The sequence below is a fragment of the Pristis pectinata genome, chromosome 19 (genome assembly GCF_009764475.1).
Source record: "Pristis pectinata isolate sPriPec2 chromosome 19, sPriPec2.1.pri, whole genome shotgun sequence".
NCBI classification, from domain to species: Eukaryota; Metazoa; Chordata; class Chondrichthyes; order Rhinopristiformes; family Pristidae; genus Pristis; species Pristis pectinata.
In genome coordinates, this window is record NC_067423.1 from 15,248,936 (window position 1) to 15,276,631 (window position 27,696).

Sequence of the window (27,696 nt, forward strand, 5' to 3'; positions counted from 1 at the left end):
TGGTTTGATGGTGAGTTATGATATTTGAATGATCTGAAGTTGGAGATCATGCAAAAAAAGAATGTAACTTTTAGGAGATCGGGTCAAATAAGTTATAATAGTTTACATGTCATTTTATCAACACTATGCAGATTATGGGGATTTTGAGAATAAGAGAAATGTCAAGACCTTGAGCAGCACACATGCACCACTGCCTCTCATCCCTTAATCATCCCCACATCTAATATTTCCACCTCTAACTACACACGGTCTATGTCCCATCCCCACCCCTTCCTTCTGTCTTTGTTTCGCTTCTTGTGCCTCGCCTCCCCTCGACTCCAGTTTGCTGCTCTTCTTAGAATAGAGGATATGGTAACAAGATTTTATATATGTATTTGAAATTGTGAAGGGTAGAGGTAGAGAGAAACAGTTCTGAATGGTGGAAGTGTCTAGAAATGGGAATATAGAATGAAAGTGATGAGTAGAAGATTCAAAAGTGATAGGAATTTTTGTTTTAGCGCAGCAAGTGTCTTGGGTCTAGATTGCACCACCAGGGGTGGTAGTAGAGGGTAATTCAATTGTAATGTTTGAAAGAGAGCTGGTTAAGTATGTGGCGTATTGGGAGAAGGTGGCAGGGTGGGATAAGCTGGATTGATCTTGCATAAATCCAAATAGAATCATGGGCTAAATGGTGCTTTGTGCCATAACCATTCTGTAGTTTTGTGATCATCCACCTGCTTGACCAAAACCCAACTAATTCATTCTGCTATCTCTATCTGCCTGGTCTCAAAACAAAGGCAGCAATAGAGACATTGCTGCAAGAAAATCAGTATTGAAAGACTCGAGGATCACACAAAGAAACCTCTTCTCAGTCAGTGCCTCATGGTCAACCTGTTGACTCCCAACCAACAAGAGCCGCAGTGCTGCAGATACAATAATTTGCAACTTTTAGCATCTCTACCAGGCTCACTGATGAGAATGACAAGGCTCGTTGTTGTGTAAATAAACCATACAGGGACTTGAAGGCTGAAGTCCAACAAAAAGTTGTGACTCATGACAGAAGATGGATTAAAAAAAAGTTTTCACACTACCCAATTACCACAATGTGCATAGATTCTTCAAAGTTGTCTGGACCATATATAGCTCAAGCACCTAAGGATGCCCTCGCTGCCCTTCTGAGAGCCAAGGATGGATGATGACAACTGAGAATTTTAACTGAGAATCCTGTTGTTGACATGCAAGTCCATGAGTCAATGCACCAATCTGATCCAGTTTCACTACCACCCATTCCAACAAGAGGATGGAAAAGGCCATATGTCAACTGGTAAAGCAATAAGGCCTCTTGCACAAGCAGTATCTCTACTGAAATCCCAAGACTTGGGAGAGAGGAACTTCAGACACAAATTCACAGTCTCTTCTCCCACACTTGAAAAGAGAAGACATGCCAGGAGGCTCTGTACTCATAATCATCATCAAGAAAGAAGACAAATCCAATTGTGGTGACAACAGGGGGGGGTCTCCCTGCTCTGTGTTATAAAAGGTCATCACAAGGGTAGTTCTTGACCAGCTCATAGAACATAGAACAGTACAGCACGGCAAGAGGCCTTACGGTCCACCATGTCTGTGCCGACAAAGATGCCAATCTAAACTAACCCCATCTGCCTGCACATGGTCCCTATTCCTTTATTCCCTGCCTGTTTATGACCTGTCTAAATGCCACTGTCGTATCTCTTTCTACCATTTTCCCTTGCATGTTCCAGGCACCTACCACTGGCCACCTTTTTTAAAAAAAAGCTTACTTCATAAATTAAACTTTTCCCCACTCTCCTTAAACCTATGCCCTCTAGTATTTGACATTTCCACCCTGATAAAAAGACTATCTACGCTATCTATGCCTCTCATAATTACATATACTTCAAGCAACCCCAACTGGTCTCCTCATGGTGGTGAAGATCTGTTCCCTGCAACACAGTATGGATTCTATCCCTGGAAGAACAAGATATGTGTTTTAAACCTAGTGCAAAGTTCTTATTTTATTAGTGTCAGTAATCCCCACCCTCCATGGTTCAGAAACATGAGCTACCTTTAGCAAGCAATTCAGAGCATTGAAGAGGTGCCACCAATGTTGTCTTTGCAAAAGCCTCCAAATCCACTGGCAGGATAAGCAATCCAATATCACCCTTCTCCCTCAGGCCAATATTCCCAGCCTTGAGGTTGTAGTTACTCTTGGCCAGCCTCCAGTGGGTGGACCATGTCATTTGCATGCCTGAAACAGGCACTATCCTCTAGATACTTGCTGCCATGATGAAACTCATGCCTGAAACAGGCACTGTGCCCCGAGTTTCATCATGGCAGCAAGTATCCAGAGGACAGAGGAAACACTACAAAGATGTTCTCCAAGCCTCACCAACTAGAAGAAATCTTAGCTTGTGACCAGGATGATGTAGAAAACCAAGAGTCTCTTTGGCAAGTTGCATAAACTCAGTGAACAATGCAGAAGGAGCTCCCTACCTCCCATACTGTGCAGCCACCTGCCTCATCAAGCACTACCTGCCCACCGGGTTCCCTGTTGGCCTCATCAGCCACCATAGTACGGACAGATCTGGAGTGAGGGTAAATCATCCTGGGCTCTGAGGAGCTGCCTAAAAAGAAGTTAGACTAAAAAATAATTTTACTCAGATCCTGTTGAGGGGGTGACTTGGTTTCATCCCAAGTATAATAATCCTTTGGAGTGAGCCCGGGAATTGAGAGAATTGTGTCTGACATCTGGTTTAGGATTTCGTCTGAGTTAAAACAACATTAACCTTGTTTGCAAGTGGATTTGATGAAGTATATCATTTTGATATGTGCATACATGCATTAAAACTTAATTTAGAAATAATACTTGGAATACTTTAGAAATACTTCTTGGAGATACTACTTCATTCTTTTGCAGAATACTATTTTTGCAGTTGCACTAGATATTTTTCCTAAGGTGCAGAAGTGTTGTGGTTATTGTTGAATAGTAATTTAAGAGGTCTGGACCAATTATCCCCAGACACCTGCAATGAAGTTAAATTTAATTACTTAAAATCTAGAATAAACAGCTTGTATCTGTAAAGGTGATCATGAAGATTCCAAGTTTTTGTTAAAAAAACTGCCCATTTCACTAATGTCCTTTCAAGGAAGGAAATCTGTCAACCTTTTTGTGACATCAGACCCACTGTAGGGTAATTGCCCGATGAAATGGTCCAGCGCGCAACTTGGCTGTTAGGATTGTACTCATGACCAACTTCTCAAGGGCAATTGGGAATGGGCAATCAATGCTGATCATTCCTGCAATTCCCAATTCTCCTGAAAAAATATAACTAGAAACAATCTCATCTATCCATATTTTATGTTTCAGTTTGATGTTAATGTAGAATTTTGTTTGGCGGATCTGTCTTGCTATGCTCATGTTTATTACAGATTTGTGCATCAAAAATTTGGTTTGTAAATGGCTGTTGGATAGACATGATGGTTTAATGCAGAGGTTCATTGTATTCTGACGATTTAAAATTTTAGAAAGTATTTCACTGTAGCATCCTTCCATTTTTTTTTCCTTCCGGGTTTATTTGCAGGGAGTGGGAGCATTAACCCCATTAGTAACTAAGTTGTTGAGCCTTAGGGACATGAATGAAAATGTGATAACATTTAGGAACAGTCTGTGTAAGCCATGTATATTTGTTACCAAATGCAGGGTGTAACTGTGCAATTAGTCTTTTGTTTTGGAACAATTTGTGCCTTTGTGATATACCTGTCAGGCCTTTTTAGAGTGTGCTACTATATACTTGCATGTGTTGCCAGTTCCAGCTGGCACAGTCTCTCCAAAACTGATGCCTGTGGAAAGTTGACTTTCTTTCTTGAAGATTTGCCAAGAGGATTTACTGAGCCCAATTATGAGCTGAATTAGCTTCAGTAAATTTCATTACTCCATGGGCTTCAGTGACTTCAGCTTGCCCTGTTGGGCTGAGTAATGTTAATGAGATGTCTCTGGAAATTAGATTATTGGTAGTTTGAAAATGTGTTAAAAATTATAAATTATGTTTATTATGGGATATAGCAGTATTATTATTATTGAATTAATGATCCATGGAATCACATTTCAATTCCCACAGTAGCGGTTTGAAAATTTGTATTCTGTTCACAGAATAATACAGCATTGGAGGAGCCCATCCTGTCTGATGCTGTTTAGAAACAAAATCTGGAATAAAACTCATGCCCACTGGTTTTAAGAAAAAATCCTGTCTTCCAAGCCTATTTGGTCTGCATATGACTTCAGTCCCAGACTAAGGTGGTTGACTTTAACCTACCTTTGTAAGTCGCATTGCAGATTACTCAGTTGTATCAAACCAATATGGAGAATGCTGTTTGAATTGTAGCATTTTATGAAGGTTACCACCACCATCGTGGCATCCAGGGATGAGTTTTTAAATGTGGACCTGCCAGTAACACCCAAGTCCAGGGAGAGGTTTCAAAACAAAAAAGAAACACGTACATAATTTAGGTGAGTTCGGCTCGATCTTATTGCCTCTTTTATTTCCCCCATTCATTTTGGATGCTGGACTGGGATAAAATTATCTGCCTGCATCATGCTAAGATTAGGAAATTTCATGTTTAAAGTAGTTTGACACTAACAGTTGACCTTTTGTGGTGTTCCATTGCACTTATGGCAAGAATGGCTCTGTCTCATTTCTTATTTAAGTTTAATCTTAATAGCTTCTCTTTATCTGAGCTTCATTTGGTTAGTTGCAATGTATTGGTAAAATGGAACAATTTACAAATATAGCTATTTGGATGACATGACATTGAACTACACCTTTGGGCTCCCTTTCTTCTCTCTTTCCCAGCCACATTTTTTTTTAAACAACATTTTTTCTTCTACCTTATAAATGTATGGCTGTAAATGTACCTTGTGGATAATGCTTGCTTGTCCTTCAAATTTAATTTGCATGAATTTTTGTTACATTTGGAGATAGATGGACTGAATAATAGGAAATGGTGCAGGCACTAAGAATGGTTTAGAAATGTGCTTGTGTCATTGGCGCCTCACCCAGTGAGATCATAACCTTTATCATGTACACCATGATGCTTTCCCACAGAATGGAGAAAAGAAAAGGGTGGGCGTTCAGACAAGTTGTTGTGATTCACCTCCTTTACAACAGTCAAAAAAACCAATGGCACTACTTCAGAATGATTAAAAACTAATTATTATGTAATTCTGTGGGAAATGGCATGTAAAAGTCATATGTACCTACATTAAACAATAAATATGTTTCAAAAGTATCCCATTTGTAATGGGGACCAATGCACAAATATTTCTCTCTCTAATTAAGTAGGTCCACTAGCTATACACATCAGTCCTGGTGCATTCTAATACACACTTCCATTTTGTCTGCTTTATCTCCTTACAATATCCCATCCTATCTCCAATTGGCCTTGGTCATCACTGAATCTAATTGCTCTAGCATTGGCAGAGCAATTAGAGTGGAGGATTGACATCCTTCAGATGTCAAGGACTTTGTCACCAGAATTATTGACCTAAACCTCTCTTTCTCTCTCCTTTCTCTTGGGAGACATTCTCTAAAATCTAGCTCTGACTAAGCTTTTGGTTATCCGCCCAAACATCTCCTTGCACATGGTGGCATAGTAGCTGGTGCTGCTGCCTCACAGCTCCAGGGAGCTGCATTTGATAGTGATCCTGGGTGCTGTTTGACTGGCACTTGCACATGCTCCTTGTGACCTAGTGGATTTCCACTACATGCTCCAATTTTATTTCCAAATAAAATGAATCAAACAGAAAATTGACTGGCATGCAAGAGAAGGTAAACTGCAGGACAATAGGAAAATAAAGAGGAAGACAAAAGAGACTGAAGATGTTGGCTGACAGAGCTATCCAATGAATAAAGCAATTAATTTTATCCTGTCCCTTCGTGACCATTCCCTGTTAAGTCTAAAAGATTTGGTGAACTGGATTGAGACTTTATCACATTTGTATTTTGAATCTGTTATTGGTCCAAGTTTGTTAAATAATTCTACTGAGCTGGTTAGAGAGAGTGAGGTATTTGTACAATGGGCCCCATTACAAATGTGGTACTTCAGAAGCATATTCATTGTTTAATGTAGGTACATATGATTTTACATGCCATTTCCTGCATAATCACACTGTAATTTTAGTCATGTTGACTGATGGATTATTGGTCAGGTTACCAGGGCTCTGCTGCTTTCTGAAATAGTGCCATTATTTTTTTGACTTCCTGCTGAGGAAGTAAACCGGGTATTATTCTAATGTCTCATTTAGAAAGGTGGCACCTTCAACAGTGCAGCACTACCTCAGTCCTGCATTGGAACATCAACCTGGATTTTGTGTTTAAGTCACTGCACTATTGAACGCAGAATCTGTCATGGGGCAGAGTTCTGCCTGTTAAGCCTGAGCTAATGCTTTCTTCTGCATGAAATTTGGTATTGGTATTGGTTTATTATTGTCAAATGTACTGAGATACTGTGAAAAGCTTTTGTTTGCGTGCCACCCGTGGTGATCAAGCCGTTTAGTAATATACTTGAGAAATTGATGTGTTGGGAGATGTAGGTGGCTGAGACTTGAAGATAGAATGGCAGTGACTGAGACAAAAACATTGAGTTTATACAATTGTGTATATTTCACATGCACCTCCTTCCAATCTACTTCATCGAAACTTGTCAGTATAATTTTTTATATATTTTCCCCTGAAGTCATTACCAAGATTCCCATTATTTTTATCAGTGTTATTCATTTCAGTAATTACAAGTAGAAGCAAGTTTCACATTCAAATTATTTTCTTACAGGTGAGTCTTTTCCTTCAGCTGTGCAATCTTTTTCATGGTTCTTAGAAGGGATTTCCCTGATATTCTTTTTATATAATACAATTATCCTATGTGTTCAAATTAGGATATGTCTGTTCGAGAGAACTCTACCTTCTGGCCATTTCTCTTTGTGGTCAAATTGGTCTTTGAATCTGGATTTATATTGCCACTTTATCATTGATTCAAATCAAACCGGGTTCTCAACTGCGATGAACATTATTAAATAAAATGATAGTGCAAGTGCAGTCTGAAATCTGTCATGCTAAATTAAGTTACAATTAGCCACCACAAGCTTTTGGATCATTTGGAATGACTTGTTACTTCATATTGGGCATTATCGCATGTTTTTAATGCTTTCTTCTGGCATAGGAGGCAATTTGCTCTGTCATGTTTTTGCTGACTTTAAGAGCAAACATATCAATCCATTCACCCCATATTTCTCTGTAATCTATCCTCTCACACATGCCCATCAACTCTGCCCTATCGCCCACTTTCATTGAGGATAATTTACAGTAGCTAATTAATCCACCAACCAGCATGTCTTTGGGATGTGCGAAATAACTAGGGAACCTAGAAGAGCTCACGTCGTTATAGGAGAATGTGTCAGCTCCACACAGATAAGACCTGAGGCCTGGATTGAACCTAGATCTTTGAGCTGAGGTAGCAGCAAATACCTGTTGCACCATGGTGCTACCCAAATAAGAAGTTCGCCTGGTGCTGCACTACTATAGCAATGCAGGGTAAATTTCTTTGATTGAAATCGGTATCTCCTAGGTGCTAGATTGTTCCAGCTGTTAGATCCATACATGCACATGGCTACTCTCAAGCTGGAGATCTGCAGATATATTTCATAGGATTTACAAAATTCTTCTCATGGGTCACTAATTTGGATATTTTTTGCAGAAGCCTCCACTTTTCTCTGTAGTTTCTATAAATGTGTGGGATATCAGGGGTGTGGTGGTGATGAAAGAGGGGTTTCACTTTGCTTTTAAAAAGAATCCTTGCATTTCTTTAACACTTTCCACAACTTAAGCGTTTCCTAACATATTTCAGAGCCAATGATGTACATTTGAGGTGTCATTAGAAATAATTGGAGCAGGAGTAGGCCTTTTGCCTCCTCATGCCTACTCCACTGCCACTCAATGAGATTATGACTGATTTTTTATCTCGTCAATGCTTTCCTGTAAAACATCATGTCCCTTAATGCCCTTAATATTCAAAGATCAAATCTCTGTCTTGAATGTGCAGTGACTGAGCTTCTGCAGCCCACTCAAGTCACCCCTCATTCTTCTGAACTCAAGTTTAGGCCCACTGTGCTTAATCTCTCCTTGTAAGACAGTCTTCCCTTTCCAGGAATCAGTGGTGAACCTTCACTGCACTCCCACTACAGTAATCACATCCTTCCTTGGGTAGGGAGACCAGATCTGTGAACAATATCTCTGCTCCAATCCCAACTGGCTTGCAGTAAAACATCTTTAGTTGTGTATTTTAATCCTTCTGTGGTAAGGGCAACATGCCATTTACTTTTCTGCTACTACATCTGCATGTTAAACTGTAATGATTTATGTACATTGATACTAGGCTCCCTCTGAACACCAACGCCTTTCAGGCTCCTACTGCTTAAGAAGTACTCAACCGTTTTTTTCTGCCACAGTCTATAACTTCATTTTTTTCTGCATTATACTCCTTTTGCCATGTCCTCCAGCCATTCACTTGGAATGTTTATATTCCCCTGAAACCGTCTTTTATCCTCCTCACAACCCATACTTCCATCCAGCTTTGTATCACCAAACTGCATATGTAACATTTGGTCCACTCACCCAAATCATTGATATAGATTATGAAAACTGGGCCCCAGCTCTGATCTCTTCAGCACCCCATTAGTTGCAACCTGCCAACCTGAAAATGTTTATTCCTACAGTTTTCTGCTCATGAACCAGTCTTCAATCCGTGAAATCCATTATCGTCTTCAATCCATTAAGCCCAATCCAAGAAAACCTTTGACAAACTGTCACATTGTTGAGTAACCTCTTGTGTTGAGGTCTATCAAAGGCTTTCTGAAAGTCATCTTTGTTATGATTGTAAGTCTAAAAGCGAAGGAATTGGATTTTCATGGGAGTTTCTCCTCTGTATCTTTTGCTGGTAAAGTAACAGAACACTGAGAATGTTGGAAAACTCATTAAGGCAATTTTTTGTAGTACTTCTCTGGTAAGGTTAAGGCAGACAGCTGGTACAATTCCTCTGATAATAAATCTAAATCTTTTAGACCTGGAGATAACTGTGCAATTGCTGTTGAATGCTCCCAGATCTCTTATTTCACATTTTCTGCCACTCCAGTAAAGAGTTAGATATAGTTATCTATATATTAGGACAGATTTAGCACTGTTATCCTCCCATGATAATAGTGTAATATCCGGAATCTGACCCTCTCCCTGCCCCCAGAAAACAAAAACATATGGTATTATTCTTAAATAAAAGAAATTTTATTATTTCCACACCTTCTGGATTTTTCATCTTGACTAGAAAATGTAGAAGACCTGTTAAGTTGCATAACTCTATTTCAAAATGCTTGATGTGTTTGATGGCAACAACATTTTATGTAAATAACAAACCTTCAAATATATTTGGATGACAGTACTGGTTTAATGAGATGTGTATGGCTCAAATGTATCCAAATGTTGCATCTCGAGTTACATACTTTAATTGCCACAGATGCATAAATTAATATGCTCTGGCCACAAAGTGACGTCCTTCCATAAGATGTAAGAATTTGCGAGCTTGCTGCTGTTGAATTAAAGAAATCTTTTGTAGAATTCCTTCATCAAAGGAAAAAAATATCACTTGTTAAAGTCACAGCCAGGAGAGCAAGCTTTAAAAAAAGGCAATCACCAGTTTAATTGTTGGAGGCTTTCAGATTCATTGCATTTCCAGATTGCCAAAGAAAATTGTTATTGGGTAGATTCATTCTTAAGAGACATTTAATGAACCAGCACCTTGCTGGGTGAAAGGAGGCTTATGTGGAGGTTGTAGGGTTTCTTGTTAACAGTGTACTTTAAAGTTGTACCATTTGAAAATAAAGAAGCTATTTACGTATTCAGCTATGATGTAAACTGAGCTAATGTCAGTGGTGAACTGTATGTTATTTTGACAGTGGGCAGGAATTATGTTAGTTATTGGTATTTGAATTTAGTTGATAAGGCATTGTAGCCTCATTTTCCTCATCTTGAAAAGCATATTTTTTCTTCAGTGCAGACACTTCTTATACCGTTATGAATATAAATTTCCTATAGCTGTTGTGATTTCACAGAAACATAAATACAGTAAAATGCCATGAGGATAAGTAGTTGCAGCATCTCACGATGTCTCTAACTGGCAGTCAAATAAGGAAGGCAAGTGGGATTGTAATCTCTTGTGAAATAGCATTACATGTTATTTTTCTAATGAGTACTAGTGACAAGCCTTATCTTCAGATATATGAAAGGAAAGCAGTTTGGGGCCAACTTCCCATCATTCCCTGTTTTAAGAATAGGAAGAGACCATTATACTCATTGAACTGTTTCACTATTCACAACTTCATTTCTTTTAAGAATTTTGGCTTGCAAAAATCTGATTTCAAATTAAATAATATTAATTTAACTAATATCTGCTTTTTTGTGATAGAGAATTTCATACTTGAGCCATCCTTAATATAAATGTTTCTTCCAAACTAAATGCCCTGGCTCTGATTTTAATGTTTCATGTCCTCAACACTTCTATGTCTAGAAGTTTGTCCCCGACCTCTTAGGCCAACTTCATTCCTACAAAATCCTAAAGTAAAGTCATTATCCCTGAACTTTCTGTACTCTGGGGAATGCAAGCCTAGTAAATGTAATATGTCCTGATAACTTAATCCTTGAGGAGTGTGCACTCCAGTCATCAATAATGTGAATCTTGCATCAGATATTGGTTCTACTGGGGCTCTCTGCACTGAGATGGTTGTAACCAATGATGCAAGCTTTGTATTCAATGCTGTAGTATTCTGTGGTATCGGATGAAGAAGTACAAATCCAGTCTTGTTATTGCCATCTGACTCTCTTGTGTGCTTGGTTTTTGTTTTGAATGTTAGAGTAATCTGAAGCTTTGCAAATCAAAATGGGGATGAGGGAGGAAAGCAAAGTAGAGAACTTTGTTGCTTTATGTAAATGATATGGTAGTGTAGCGGTTAGCGTAACGCTATTACAGCGTTAGCGACCTGGGTTCAATTCCCGCCGCTGTCTGTAAGGAGTTTGTATGTTCTCCCCATGACTATGTGGGTTTCCTCCGGGTGCTCCGGTTTCCTCCCACATTCCAAAGACATACGGGTTAGGAAGTTATGGGCATGTTATGTTGGTGCCAGAAGCGTGGCGACACTTGCGGGCTGCCCCAGAACGCTCTATGCAAAAGATGCATTTCACTGTGTGTTTCGATAACAGTACATGTGACTAATAAAGTTATCTTATAATTATTTTGTAATGGAAACCGAAAATTCAGCAAACAGCCAGCAACTCGAGCAGTTTCTGTGGAGAGTGAACATCAAAAAACTGCAGGAAATTGTACTGATGAGGGATTTTCAACCTGAAATGTTAACTCTGTTTCTATTTCCACAAATGATGCCTGGCTTGTTGAATGTTTCTTATTATCTGTGAAAAGCTGATGCTTCTTGCCCGTGCTATAGCAACAGTATTTTTGTATAAATAATGGGGAAGATTACTGAAACTATTCAGTATTGTGAATGATTTTGATAGAGTAGTTAAGGAATTGTTACGACTGGCTGGAAATTTGGTGACTACATAATTGAGATTAGGAACCAAAAATAAGGAAAGGTAAAAATGTCAGTTTTTTTAATGCACACAAAGTGATTTGCTGTTTCCTGTGGTTGAAGCAGTTTCATTTGTAACTTGGAAAAGATTTTCAATACGTAATTGAAAGGAAAAGTAATTGCAGAGCTTTGGAAAAAGCGGAGTGGAATGGCGCTATTTAGCTTGCTCTTTGTAGTGTTGGCAGAGGATTAATGGCCTGAATTGCTGCTTGTACTGGAATTCATTGGTACATCTGTAACTAATGTCAACATCTGTAAATAATGTCAAGTAATTGAATTTACCAATAAATACTTCAGTGGATAATGGCTTAAGTATGGAAGAAGTTGTTTGCGGTTTCAGGTTAGGTGGGAGGGTATTTGCAATTCTTGAGAAGAGTCAGTACCTAGATTTTACAGTTCATGTTGTGCTCAAATTTACCCCATGTTCTTCTAAACTATTTCTGCCACCCCTTTATCCCAATCATGAACTTCTGATGTATAAATTCTTACATTTTCCCCTCATACATTGCTTGTTCCCTTCATGTCGTCTTTGGGTATATTGGTCCCTAGTTGTGCAGTTTCCTCTAGTTTTTCTACAATAATCCTTTAAAGATTCTACTCTTTTAACAAGCCTTTTGGTCATCTATCCTAGTAGCTCCATCTTTAACTCAGTGGCTATTTTTATCTGATTACTCTCCAGTAGTTTGTTTTATTTTTGCTTCAGACTCTAGTGCCTGTAGTCTATTGTCTCTCCATGTTGTTAATGGTGTTATATAATAGTAATATTATGGGAAGGTGTGTCATTGTACGTAGTTGTATCGTGTCCTGATGGGGAGACTTGATAAACTGGAAGATCTTTTGTCACATGTAAAATTTGAAAATATTCTATAAAATCAGGAAGCATTGAGGATATGTTCCAATTGATTGGGATGTAAGCATCTATTTCAAGCCAGCAGACATAAACTGGAATGAAATGGACAAATACATTTGAATTTGAAAAATTATTGGTTTTGAGGTTTTATTCTTGGATTACAAATGGTGGGCATCATAATAGACCCAGGACCAATTATGATGTGTGATATTTGTGCTGTTGTGTTTGAAACACCACTCCGGAATTTTATTATCATTCCTTGTCAGCTGGTGACAAAGGTGACAAATTTGAATAAAATAACGTGTTCCTGCTGACTTGGAAATTGAAAGGCTGATTTGTACAGTTGCTTTCTTGGATTTTCTATTAATGGGAGAATGAAGGGATACTTATAGAATAGCAGCTGCCCATTCTGAAATATTTTTGGGCAAACAACATCAGTATATTCACTAAATCAGACTTCGACTTCTGTCCTGCATTGTTATATTTTTGCCTATCAGTGCTTTTGCTTGCCATAGAAGCAATGTAAATCCATTATTTCTGACTCTAGAGCTTGAATATTAAATTGCCAAAGATTTGAAATTGGACAATCAGCAGTTGATTTCATGTTATATATTATGTTACAAAAGATCTAGATTAAAAAAAATAGTGTCCTGGTGCAGTGTACAAAGAGGTGCAGACAAGAATCCCTTGCAATCTGATACCACTTAGTCTGATCACTGGAGAGAAGGGGTTGCAACTATTCTGTGTGTCACCAGACACACCTAATGGCTGTGCAGTGATCCCTGGCCATTCTAGGCTGGAGTTATTCACAGAGAGAACTGGAGTCACCTCTAATCTGCTGAAGCAAGCAAAAACTGACCTGTAAATATTCTCTATGTCGAACGGTATCTTTGGAAGAATTGATACCTTTTGGATGCAGTTTAAACAAGATAGCAACAAAAAAAGTTCCCAAAAGGATAAAGCAAATGTTTCAGAAAATTCCAGCTCTTGCCCCACCCCTCTTCCTCACCTCTTCATACTGGCTATCTCCCCTCTACTCCTTTGGTTTAGATGAAGGGTCTTAACCAGAGATATCAACTGTCCATTACCCTTCACAGTTGCTGCTTGACCTCCTGAGTTCCTCCAGAAAATGTTGCTTCCCCTGCCTCCTGAAAATGTGCCATTTTATTTCAGATTGGTTACAGTTCATCTGAGGAAAGCAAGGCCATTTGGCACCCACAGCTTTATCTCCCTTGATAATGGCTGGTTTGAGAGTTGACTGAGTTATGGAACCGATTTGCTTACTGGTTTTGGGAAAGTGCATGTTAGGTGTCCAAAAAGCAGGAACTAAAGGCCTGTAATCTTTGAGTGGTATACACATCTTCTAGTTAACCATCTATTGGATGTTTAGCTTGTGATTTAACCAATTTATATGTTTATTTGTAAAATATTTTTAATTTCACATAAATTCTGTGAGACACAAGGGACTGCAGATGCTGGAACCTAGGGCAAAAAAATGAGCTACTGGAGGAACTCAGGAGGTCAAGCCACAACTATGGAGGGAAATGAACAGCTGATGTTTCTGGTTAAGACCCTTCATCTGGACTGAAGGAATAGAGAGGAGATAGCCAGTATGAAGAGGTGGGGAAGACGGGTGGGGCAAGAACTGGCAAGTATTAGGTGGATCTGGGTGAGGAGGGGGTGATAGAGGCTGAGAGGGATAAGTGGAGGCAACAAAGGGCTGCAGATTATGGAACCTGATAAGAAAGAAAGATGAATAGTGGGAGGAATGGTGGGCAGATGGAAACAGTGGGGGGAGGGGATAGGGGTCCCAGTGGGAGGAATGTCAGTGATGGGTAGATGAAATAGGTGAGGGAGGGGAAAGAAACTGGGTGATAGGGGACTGGGGGTGGAGGGGCGTGGTTTGGAAAGAAGGGTGTGTGTGAGAGGACCTATGTGGGTCAGAAGGAGAGAGAATGGAACAGAGGGGAGTAGGTTATCTAAAACTGGAGAATTCAATGGTCATGCCATTGGATTGTAGTCTACCCAGGTGGAATATGAGGTGCTGTACTAGTTTATGTTTGGCCTCACCCTGACAGTGGAGAAGGTAGAGGACAGACAGGCCATTGTGGGAATGGGGAGGGGAATTAAAAAGGCTGGCAACTGGGAGCTCCAGGTGGCCATTGCAGACAGAGTGCGGTGCTCAGTAAAGAGGTCGCCTAGTCTGTGTTTGGTCTCACTGATGTAGAAGGGGGCCACTGAGATGCTGTTGAGTGGTGGAAGAAGCTGCTTGTATAAAGCAGCAATGAAAAGCAAAAAAAAATGCAGATGCTGGAAATCTGAAACATAAGCAAAAATGTCAGAGAAACTTAGTGAGTCAGGCAACATCTGCGCAAAGGGAAACTGAACATCTCTCCACATCAGTAAATAGCTGAGCAAATTGGGAATTGCATTTATGCAAGGTGAATCAAATTGACCATAGCCGAACTTCTGTGATCATCCACCATTTTCAAGGTGTACAACAGGGCCACACACAGCCTGTGCAACAGATCCATCCATCGTGCCTGCCCGTGCTGATCAGTTTGTATGGTTCTGCTTTTTTGTCAGCCCAACTCAGCATATTTGCTGTTTTGCAAATTTTGCTTCTGTTCAGCACTTTTACAGTCACTCCTTTGTGAAATCTTGATGTCCAGTGTTGATTGGTACAGAGAATGGACTATTCAAATGAAAATCCAGTTGGGAGGTTCAAGTACTGTGAAACTATGGTACAAATCTCTTGGAATGCTTTGGGGGCTCTACAGGGTCCTGGTATCCTCCAAGTATTTGATTGGAGCACTCAAAGATGCCCCTTTATCCTAAACGCTTGAGTACTTTTAAAAAGGGCATGTGAAATAGAGGTCATTAGCAAGTGGTAGAGGCAGTAGAACAGCTGATATAACATTGTTATTTAGTATAATTTGCAAACTATAAATAAAGTCAAAATTCTAATAAAACTACAATTTATATCCATATGAATGTGACTAAGAATATCAGTACCTGGTTTATGTATGCTTAAAATAAAACTTTCTTGTGAGTTGCCCCTTGGAAGTATTTTGGATTTTTTTCTTTGCAATAATGGAAAATGCTGGAAATACTGAACAGTTCAGGAAGCTACTGTGGAGAGAGAAACAGAGTCAGCATTTCAAGGCAATGAGCCTTAATCAGAACTGGATCACTTTGAAGAGCTGAATATTGAAAGAAGCTAGGTATAGGAGAGAACCGTGCAAAAAGAATTTAGGAAGTGCTGAGATTTACAGAATGTGAAAAATTTAAATCTGGTTTGATTATTCGATCAGTTGAGGCTGGAAATGTCAAAGGCTTGGATTGTGAAAGCAAAATTTTAACATGCAAGCAGTTAAGAAGGCAAATAGTACATTGGTCTTGATTGCAGGGGGTTGTGAACAAGTGAATATGGCAGAAGGGTTTAAGTACATAAGTATTAAGTAATAATATTGTGTGGCACTTTGAGACCTCAGTTGGAGGTGGTGTATAATATTAGTCTCTGTACCTTGATATGAATTACTTGCCATGGAGACAGAACAGTATAGAGTCACTAGATTGATTCTGTCTTGGTGTCCTTTCTGGAGGCAGGCAAATTCAGAACTTAGCTGCATAGTCTCACAATATAGGGTTGGCCATTTGGGACAGAATTGAGAAAATTCTTTACTCAAAGGCTTGGGAAGTTTTGAAATTCTGTGCTTTGAGAAGGTGTGGATGCTCAGTTATTGCACAAGTTCAAAGCTGGAATAGAATTTTGGACTCTGAGGGAATGGGAATATTTTATTAAAAGGACGAGCATACTTGATCAACACTTGCTTCTGCTCCTTGGGTCTTCTGGATTAATTTGAATGAAGGTAATTATAGATCATGGAAAATTGGCTATTGGGTAAGTAGCCTGACACAAGGCAGAGCTTGTGGAGAACTAAAGCTGGAACTAACAAGTGTACATGTTGAATAGGTGATGTCAAGATGTTGGATGTGGGAGATCTCTAGAAGCAATGGCTTCAGGTGGAAACCACTAATGGAGACGGGACTGTTAACAACCTACTAAATAAGTCCACTGAATTGAGCAACACAGATATTTTGAAAGAATATGGTGTATATAAAAACAATTTCTTACTTTGCAGATGATATTAAATTGAGTAGATAGTACAGAAGAACAAATTGCAGGAGGACATTAGTAAGTTGGCAAAATGGATAAATAATTGACAAATGAAGTTTACTGGATAAATGTGAGGTGGTACATTTTGGGAGGAAGAGTAGGGAGGTCAGTTTTTACTTGGCAGGTGCAAATCAACTTAGGATAGAACAATAGGAATCCCAGAGTGCAAATATACCAAAAATTGAAGAATGTATCACAGGTTAGCAAGTCCATTAAAAACAAGAGCAAGCCATGCACCAGGATTTATTTCTGGAGGGATAGAATTGAAAAATAGTGAAGTTATGCTTAACCGATATGGACTCTTGGTTAGACCATGGTTAGAATACTGTATGTAATGCTGTTGGCATGTTATATAAGGAATATTGAGGCACCAGAGAGAGGGAACAGGGTTTCAGTGGATGATACCAGAACTGCAAGGGTATACACATAAACAAAGAGTGAACAGACTTGGCCTGTTCTTTTCCATCTTTTCAGAAAAGAAAGCTGAGAGGTGACCTAACAGAGGTCTTTAAAATTATGAAAGGTTTTGATCAATGGAAACAGTAGAAAATGATTCCACTTGTGGAAAATAGCATAACTACAGACCACCAAAATAAGATGATCACCAGGAGCTCCAGTATGGAATCCAGAGAAACTTCTTTGTTCGGAATTCACTACCACAGGATATAGTTGAAGTGATTGATACATTGAAAACAATGGACAAGCAAAGAGGGAGAAGGGGATAGAGGGTATTATTGACAGATTTAGATCATTAAGTAGGAAGGTTTGAGTTGAGCATAAATGCTACCAAGGATTGGTTGGGCTGAGTAGCCTTTTTCTGTGCTGTAAATCATTACAGAGCATGCTTTGAGGACACTGTTACTTCATTGTAATCATGATCTCTGGTGGTAATTTTGCCATTTTCCTATTGAGAACGGTTAATTCAGCAAAAGAATGGGATATAACTCTGAGATTTTTTTTGTGTTTGTCTCAGCAACTTCTGCCATGACCAGCTGAATCACTGGGTGCCAGATTCAAATAATTTTAGTTGCAAAGTATACAATATTATGACTATTCTCGACAGAAGATAAAATTGCCAGTAGTTCAAGAAAATGGATAAAATAATCAGCATATATGTTATTGCCACTCTTTTAGCCTGGAAAAAAAAGTCAATAAAATGGAAGGGCCTTGTGAAATTGAAAACCTAGCAGAATCTTCAGGAGACCTAGACTTTAAATCTACCTGATGACTTCAGACCTGAGGAGCCATTCATATTCCAACCAATTTCTAAATTAGGACATCAATCAGTGGTCTGTGAAGAAGAAGTTGTATTACTTATATTTTCAGGTTAATCTCTGTGTTCAATCAAATGGATGTTTCGGGGTATGTAATATTTTCAATATTTTGTCCAGTGTCAGCTTCTGCATTGATCTCAATGGCTCAGATAGGTGCTGAGTGAAACTCTTTCTGTGCTAATCTGGCCTCAGAGCAACAACTGCCTGCTATACAAATATGAAATGTTGATCTTCCATGTCAACCATCCCTGTTCCCAGGTAAAAGTTGTAAGCAAATTTGTAATTCGCAAAATTGCTCAGCAAGTTACTGCGGGTGGAACTGCTCGTTGTTGTGATCTGAATGTGATTGATTTTGTGTGTGATATTTGAAGTAGCCTGACAAACATTTTTTTAATAGAAACTAGCATTTAATTACATTGCATCAAGGGTATTTATTGACAATGAAAAGCTGCATCTTTGAGGTGGGACAATACAAGCCCATGCCTCTTTCTGGGAAACTTACCAGGATCTGTGTGCCTGTCTTGTGGAAGGAGTCAACAGGAAAGAGAGGTGTCATTTTAATATCAGCCATAGAAATTGACATTTGCATCAGAACTGAATGGCCTGGTGATTTATACTTAAAGGACTCTGTTAATATTGTACTTCAGTGCATGGAGTTGAACTCTATGAATTGCATGGATGTACAGTTGTTAAATATTGTGAATTTGTCACTTCACTGCTAACATATTTCTGCTATAATGCTTTATTTTGTACCATATGCACTGTTGGTGAATTAGTAGAAATCCTGTTGAATTCTGTTCTCAGTAGACCCATCATTTTGTTTTTGCTGCTCACAGGCCTTACTAAACAAATATTACAGTTTTCTTTAAAAGCTTTCTTAAAGAGCTTACGCTGGCAGGTTGTGATTTTGATGATTGGTATCCCTTTTAAGCATCACATAATATAGTTTTATTTTGCTGTGAGCATATTCTCAATCAGCTTAGTTGTCAGTTGTTCAATTGGGCCAATATTTTAAAAAGCTAAATGAGTTCCTGGAAGGACTGTTGTCTTCCATGTAATGGTAATTGAATCTTGACTATTGATTTACCTTTAAACTGAGAAGTGTTTGTGGTAGCACCTCATATTTAGTTAAATAATTGATGTTATCTTTCTGATTTTCACTATGTGTTTATGCAACTGGAAATTCCTTGTTTTAAGAAATCAAACCACTGCTTGCACATTTATATAGCTCTACCCAAGCTTTTAGGTCAGGAACAGAATCTTCCTAAAAGCTCTATTGAGTGTGGGGCTGCTGTTTCTTTCATATAGTGATGCTAAATAACTATCTTTTCATGGTTATCCAATTCCCTCTCATGTCTTCTCAACAGAAATATTGTAGGAACAACATGGGAGACCAAAGATAGAGGTCGGAGTGGGATTGAGAATCAGGCAACCAAAGCTCCGGCTCATCCTTGTGAACTGAACAGAAGCATCTTGCAAGATAGGTAACAGAAATATGGTTATCTCCCATATGGGTGTGAGTGCAGATTTTCTAAATTTCTTCTATTACTTAGTGGTGGTTCTGTCAAAATATACCTATACCTCATTCATTTTGGTTTTCTAAACAGTGGCTGACAGTGCAGACCCAATAGGTGAACAAGACTGGCAAGAGATCCTTAGTCATTCATCCATTATGTACAAGAAGGTTTGACTGTAGCGCCTGTCATGGCCTCTGGTAATTCCAAAGTGCTTTACAGTCACTGAAGTACCTTATGAAGTGTAGTTGTTGTTGTAGGAAATGCAGGAACAATTTGTGCATAATAAGATTCCATAGACAGTAAATTAATGACCAAATAATTTATTTTTGTGATATTGATCCAGAGATCAATATTGCACAGGACGCCAGGAATAATTCCTCTGCTATTCTTTGAAATACTGCCATAGGCATTTTTTTCTATCTACTTGAGTGGAGAGAGTTTAATCTTAAAAAAGAAAGAGCTGCACTTACTGGAAATCTGTCTGTAGCAGGTGTAAATAGGACTAGATGAATATAAATGGAGCAAAAATAGATAAGAATTAATGCTGGTAAAACATGCCATCACTAGACTTATCATTCCTTTCGCAATCCCTTTACAGCATACTGAAAGGACTCTTCCCTCTGTAGCGCTCTAGTTTATTCTTCCATTGCCATCTATGCCCGCTTTTCTTCTTGCACCTCCTTGCCATGCCACTGCAGAAGATGCAGCATCTGCCCTTTTATCTCTTTCCTTCCCACTGTCCAGGGACCCAAACACTACTTCCAGCTGAAGCAGCAATTCACTTGTCCTACTCCCAATACTTAAAACATGTTCTCCTCTTCACTTGAGAAAATGAGTTCAGACTGGTTGACCACTTTGCGAGATGCTTCTGTTCAGTTCACAAGGATGAGCCGGAGCTTTGGTTGCCTGAATCTCAGTCCCACTCTGACCTCTATCTTTGGTCTCTCATTTTGTTCCTACAAAGCCCATTGAAATCTTGAAGAACAACATATCATCTTCCAACTGGGGACTTAACATCGGATTCAACATTTTCAGATAGTCAGAGTCTTTCCAGTTGTATTGTAAGTGGCACGTGATAAAAGCTCATAAATGTAAAAATATTAGCTCTGTTCCTCTGTCTGCAGATGCTGACTGACCTGTTGAGTATAATATTCTCAGTTTTTATTTTAGATTTTCCAGTAGAAGCATTGTTTTGCTTCTCCAATTTATATCTCTCAATTCCAGCATTAATTTTTTCTCTCTCTCCTTAGTTTACATTCACCTCCAGACAGATTACCTGCAATTAACTTGTCGTTACTGTCCCCTCTCAGCTGGCACCACCACGACTTGTCATAACTCTGCGCGCATTCCCCTATCTGCAGCTTAAAACTGATTAGATTTCTAACTTTTGTTGGTATTGATGAAAGGTCGTCGACGTGAAGCATTTACTTTCTCTTTCTCTCTCAACATATGCTGCCTGATCTGATGAATATTCCAGCATTGTTCTTAAGAAAATAAAAATAAAACTGCAGATGTTGGAAATTTGCAAACACTAAGTGCTGGATATACACTAAATGCGTGTCAGTTAGCATCTTTGGAGGTATAAGCTGATGCTGCGTTTCAGTTCAATGTCCTTTTATATGAGCCATTCATTATCTGAGGTAAAATCATTGACCTGAAATGTTCACTTGTTTTCTCTCCCCAGATATTGCCTGATCTGAGTATTTCCAGCAGTTTCTATATTTATTCCTCTATTTTTACCTTAATTTATTATTTCATCTGAGAGGTAGCACCTCCAGCAATGCTACACGGATATCAGCACAGATTTTTGTGCTGAATGCTACTGATGCGATCTACATAGCTTGGGAAACAGGCTCTTTAGCCTACAGAGCCCACACTGCCGATCGAGCAGCCATTTACACTAATTGCAATTTTTATTCTCCACATTTCCATCAACTCCCCCCAGATTCTACCACTCACCTGTATACCAGGGGGCCAATTTCAGTGGCCAATTACCTACCAATCTGCATGTCTATCAGATGTTAGAAGAAACTGAGCACCTGGAGGAGAAAATGCAAACTCATATAATGTCAATAGTCAAATTGAATCCGGTCGCTGGAGCTGTAAGGCAGCAGCTCTGCCTGTGTAGCGCCGTATGTATCTGTCTCTGTACTGCATGCAGGTTGTATGGTGCATACCATTCACCTTGAAATTCACTTTAAATCTCTCATCACTCTGGGCACGTATCTACTATTCCTTCATTGTCACTGAGTGAACATCTTAGTGTTTATCATTATTAGGTAGCTTAATTACATGAACTGTTGGGGTTCACAAACATGGTCACCATCAACCTCTTTGAGGGCATATAGATATTGACAACAAATGCTGGCTTTGCCATTGATACCTATTAACCTAAGAATATTTTTTAAAATAAGAAAACACCCATCTGTTCAAATACTGTGACACATATTTTGTTCTCAATTCCAATGAGCACATAAGCAAGCAAATTAAAAGCCCACCATTACGACAGACAGAACAGAGTTCAGTCCAGTATATATTTCGATGTGCTGTAGAAAGGGAGCCACCTGCATTATTCACTATCTCTCCTATTATAAATTCAAGGTGCAGTGGGATTTTGACACATCTGGGGTGAAAAGAAGTTCTTTATCATCTCTCTAATCCTTCTACCAATTACTTTGAATCAATGCTGCCTGCTAAACCATCCTTAGTATAAATCCATCCTTAGTATAAATCCATCCTTAGTAGATTGTAGTGTCACCTGAGTTTGGAGTATTGAAATTACCTTCAAGCAAAGTGCAATCAACTAAAGAAAATTACAGTTTCTTGACTCTTTAAGAAGCAGGTGTGCATTATATAGCCTTTCATAATCTTGGGATGTCACAAATCATTCATTTTGCCCAAATGCAGTTGCTGTTATAATGTAAGATATTTGCCGCCAAGGTGCAGACCCAAAAATCAATGTGATGAAGAGGTAATCAGATTAGGGTATATTCATTGAGGAATAATGTTTGTCTTCTCCTCCTATTAAAATAAATGCTGTTGGATATTTTGCATTTACCAGTGAGAGCAGACTGTCTTGATTAAAGGTGGCATTTAAGAGACAGCACCTCTAGTAATTCCACAGTTGCTCACTGGTGCATTGAAGTATCCATCCATTGTTTTTTGTTCTACGTGTTGGGCCGAATAGTCTCCTGTGTCATAAGTTTTCTATATTTCTCCATGTTCAGTGTACAATCCCAAGCCAAATGCTCACCAACATGTCACTTTAAATTACCAGCTTTATTACTGAAGTCATCCTTGCCCCTGAGTTGAAAGGGCTTTGATTCATGTTCTATCGTACTTTTTCCATTTGATCAAAGACAATTGTTCCTCTGTTCTGGATAGCGATGCCATGAAAAGTAGAACACTGAGCTGCTTTTGAGAGCGTGCACAAACCTGCCTGCAGCATCTGTTTACGTAAGTAGTTGTTCTTCAAGGAATGTCCTTTTGGTTGTGATGGACTTTAGAACATCCTGAGAATGGGGTTTGGGATTAAATGCAATTTGTTTCAGAATCAATTATCATTATTTGGTGGTGTAAAGTTCTTAAGTGGAATTAGTTTGAAAGGTAACAGCCTGTCCCTGCCATTGGCCTGCCCAGATTTGTCACATTGGCAATCTTGAAAAAGCCACAGGACGGTTAATGTGGGAGATGGGAATGTTTGAATGGGTTACTTTTGGGGAAATGTCTATAAAGATGACACATTTTCTACCAAATACCGCGTAAAACTAAAATAAAATCAGAAAATGCTGGAAATACTTAGCAAGTCAGTCCGCATCCATGGGAAGAGAAACAGAGTTAATGTCTCAGGTCAGAGACCCTTGATTAGAACTGGGAAGGAGACAAAAAGAAGTGAGTTAAGCTGCAGGGAGGGTGGGGGAGGGGGGATCCCTGATCGGGTAAAACTGGGGTGACCATGGGGCATCTCTAGCACCTGCATTTTTTTATTTTCACCCCATAAAACTATTTATGTTCCTATTTACATAGATTTGTACTTCATATTGAAGTTAAATTGGCTGAGGTCAGATGGTTGGAGTGGATTTAAAATACTTCAGTATCATTTAATTTTGATTTTTAAAAATTATAACTGCCAGCGAGCATGTTATTCAAATCAAAGAGCAGGAGTACTTTATTCCCCTGATAGGAACCTATTTACTGTTTCTTTATTGTTTTGCCATATTGTGAAGCTCAATGAACAACTCTTGTTTTAATGCCCTGATACTTGTATGGAGCCAGCAAATTTGTTTCATGTAGGCCCAAGAACCAGCTTTAAACATCATTTTGCACTCTGCAGTTCTGTTTAAACACAAGTTTTAAAGCTAACTCTGGTTGAGGAAGATGTGTCCCATTTAAAAACAAAATAACAATACGTTGGGGATTAAATGGTTCAGAGGGTTAACATGTTCTCACTCAAGCTCTGAAACCTAGACTCAACCCAACAAAGAAGAGTGAGAGGAAAGATTGCTGCTCCCTTACTCTGAGGGTTCTTGTTTCTGTCAGTGTAGAATTGTGATCCAGTTGATACCTGCATCTAAGCATGCACCTATCTCTAAATTGGTGATTTTCCTCTTGTGACAGCTGTTTGGCATAACTAATGAGATTTCTATTCTTTCTCAGAAGGAAATTAGTGTCACTCATAGGGACTCTGCTAATACTGTGTTCTGCAGAAAACAGAAAATTACAAGAACATAATAACTGGAGTAGGAGTAGGCCATTTTGCCCTGTTATGCCATTGTTCATATTCATTCTCCTGCCTGTGTCTCTGGATTCCCTTATTATCCAGCAATCTCTTGATACCTCTTTTGAATGAATTCTATGACTGAGCCACCACAGCCTTCTGGGGTGAAGAATTTCAAAGATTCGCCATTTTCTGCATTAAGAAATTTTTCTCATTGTTATTCTGAGACTGTGACTTCTGGTTTGTGACTCCTCAGCCAAGAGAAACATCCTACCTCCATCCAGCTTGTTGAACCCTGTTAGAATTTTGTATGTTTCAATGAGATCTTCCTAACTTCTTCTGAACTCTAAAGAACATAGACCTGCCATTTCTGCAACCAGTATACTGATTCTTCGCAGCATTTGCTCTGTGCCAAGTAAATGCTTTTTTGGGTAAGAAGATGAAAAATGCACTTAATGCTCCACCAGGGTCCTTCATAGTTGCAGTAGGATGCCTTTATGCCTATACTTAAATCCTCTAGTAATACAATTTAAAATACTAGTTGTCTTCCTACTCACTTGCTGCATCTGTTTGTTAGCTTTGTGACAGATTCTTTGGCTAATGTTGATATTCTAATCTCTCACCATTTTAAAAAAACATACTCTGCTTGTGAATTCTACTGGTCATATCCTCAGAACTACAGTAGATTAGTAGATCCAGCACTGTCGCGCAGCTATTAGAGCTGCTGCCATACAGCTCCAGTGACCTGGCTTCAATCCTAACGTCTGGTGCTATTTGTGTGGAGTTTGCACATTCTCCCTGTGATTGGTAGACAAAGGTTGGTGGTGTTGTGGATAGTGTGGAGGACTGTTGAAGATTGCAGAGGGACATTGATAGGATGCAGAGCTGGGCTGAGAAGTGGCAGATGGAGTTCAATCCGGAGAAGTGTGAGGTGGTACACTTTGGAAGGACAAACTCCAAGGCAGAGTACAAAGTTAATGGTAGGATTCTGGGTAGTGTGGAGGAGCAGAGGGATCTGGGGATTCATATCCACAGATCACTGAAAGTTGCCTCACAGGTGGATAGGGTAATTAAGAAAGCTTATGGGATGTTAGCATTACCTCGTGGGATCGAGTTTAAGAGTCGCGAGGTAATGATGCAGCTCTACAAAACTCTGGTTAGACCACACTTAGAGTACCGTGTCCAGTTCTGGTCGCCTCATTATAAGAAGGATGTGGAAGCGTTGGAAAGGGTGCAGAGGAGATTTACCAGGATGCTGCCTGGTTTAGAGAGTATGCATTATAAGGAGAGACTAAGGGAGCTAGGGCTTTACTCTTTGGAGAGAAGGAGGATGAAAGATGATAGAGGTGTATAAAATATTAAGAGGAATAGATAAGAGTAGACAGTCAGCGCCTCTTTCCCAGGGCACCAATGCTCAATACAAGAAGGCATGGCTTTAAAGTAATGGGTGGGAAGTTCAAGGGAGATATCAGAGGAAGGTTTTTTACCCAGAGAGTGGTTGGTGCATGGAAGGCGCTGTCTGGGGTGGTGGTGGAGGCAGGTTCATTGGTCAAATTCAAGAGATTACTAGATAAGCATATGGAGGAATTTAAAATAGAGGGATATGTGGGGGGAAGGGGTTAGATAGTTTTTAGGTGAGGTTTAAAGGTCAGCACAACATTGTGGGCTGAAGGGCCTGTATTGTGCTGTACTTTCTATGATTCTGATTCATGTATTTCCTCTGGGTGCTCCAGTTTCCTCCTACATCTCAGGTCGGTAGGTTAATTGGCCACTGTAAATGGCCTCAAGTGCAGGTGAATGAATGGTTGAATGTGGGGGAAGTTGATGGGAATGAGGGGAATATAACATGGGTTAGGGTGGGATTAGGGTGCTCGATGGTCACCACGGACCCGGTGTGTCAAAGGACCTGTTTCTGTACTGTATATCTTGATAACTCTGCGTCTGATTAGTCAGACATGATTCTCCTTTCATTAATGCATACCAATTTATTGGTGGATGTTGATTTTACTGCCATCTGAACTTATAAATCTGGTCCTGTTTACCTGGAAGTGGCACCAAATACATTGAAATAGATACTTGATCTTTTATTTAAGTAATAAGACAGAAAGTGCTGGAAGTGCTCAGCAGGTATGGCAGCTTATGTGGGAAAGAGAAACAGTTAACGTTTTGGGTTTGGGCTCCTTCAGCAGAGCTGAGAAATGTTAACTGTTTCTCTTTCTGCAGGTGCTACCTGACACTTTGAGTGTTTCCAGCATTTTCTGTTTTTGTTTCAGTTTTCCAGCAACTGCAGTTTTTTAAAAATTTCTTTTATGTGCTGCCTATTAAAATGGAAAATATTCAAGGGTTGGGGAAGTGACTTAGTCATGCTTTGAAGTATGTAAAGTTGGGAAGAAAGATGGGTGTGAAGATGATGGAAATAGATATTGCATTGGGAATAGAATTTCCATGGAAGGGTTTGTGGATATGGGGATTTGATTTTTGCTAAATTTATATGTCTTAATATCGTAAAATGTTCCACTCTGCTTCAGAGTTTTGCCTGTCGAAACTTGTCTATTTTATTTTAGCATCAGACAATTTCTAATTTTATTCAGAGAAAAATATATTTCAAATTTAATAAGAGCAAAAGAGGGAGATTCTGCCTGTTCTATTATGAGAATCTTGTAGCGTCCCTAAAGGTGCAGTTGAAAATGAGATCATAAATTGCTTCCATTGTGCTGCTGATGGCCTTATTTTTCATAAATAGATTATGTAAATTAAAATCAAATCTCTCTAGGCAACACGTGCAACAGTTATGGGAATGTTTCGTTTGACTGGATTTTAGATGAATATTTGTTATGAAGTCATACCTGCTGATGTTAATTTGGGAATTTTTTTTTCTTATAAGTAATGTTTAAGCTTTCTGGTTGGATGTATCACCAAGTTTGGTGATCAACACTTCAGAACAGGGTCTAAATTTATGAATTTCCTTTGTTCAGGATTTTTAAAATATGCCTCAATCTGGGTTTAACAAATTCTGCTTGGGAAAGCACCAAAACATCGAGACCATGTATTCTGTCTCTAATGAGGCAAGGCTCAGAATCACTGCTATAGTGGGAGGGGTGTTGCTGAAGGGTTAACCAGAAATTTTGCTCCTTCTTGTTCCCTATGCCCCAGTAAACTCTCCCCTCCTAGTGGAAAATGCATGAGTAAATTTGAAAATGAGGTCAGACCTACATTCTCAAACTTGCTTAAATGCTGCATTTGCTCAAGAAGAATGAGGTACTGTATAGCTGCAGGAGCATGTGGAACTGTACCCTGGCATTTTAAAATGTAGTTGAGGAAACAGTTGGAGTGGCAAGATTTGTTCTTCTGTGACCTTGGTATATTTTCATTTCACTGGGAAAGACGCATTTATCGTCCATCTCTCATTGCTTTCAAGAGGGTGAATGTAAAGCTCCTGCACTGTTTTTTTTATATATTCATTCAAAGGATGTGGGCTTTG

At 39.1% G+C, this 27,696-nt stretch overlaps 1 protein-coding gene across 1 annotated transcript in view; it reads left to right on the plus strand.

Moving 5' to 3' along the window:
• The window catches only part of snd1 (staphylococcal nuclease and tudor domain containing 1), a 746,083-nt gene that overhangs the window by 257,977 nt on the left and 460,410 nt on the right, over window positions 1-27,696 (plus strand). The gene's annotated exons all lie outside the window — the stretch shown is intronic.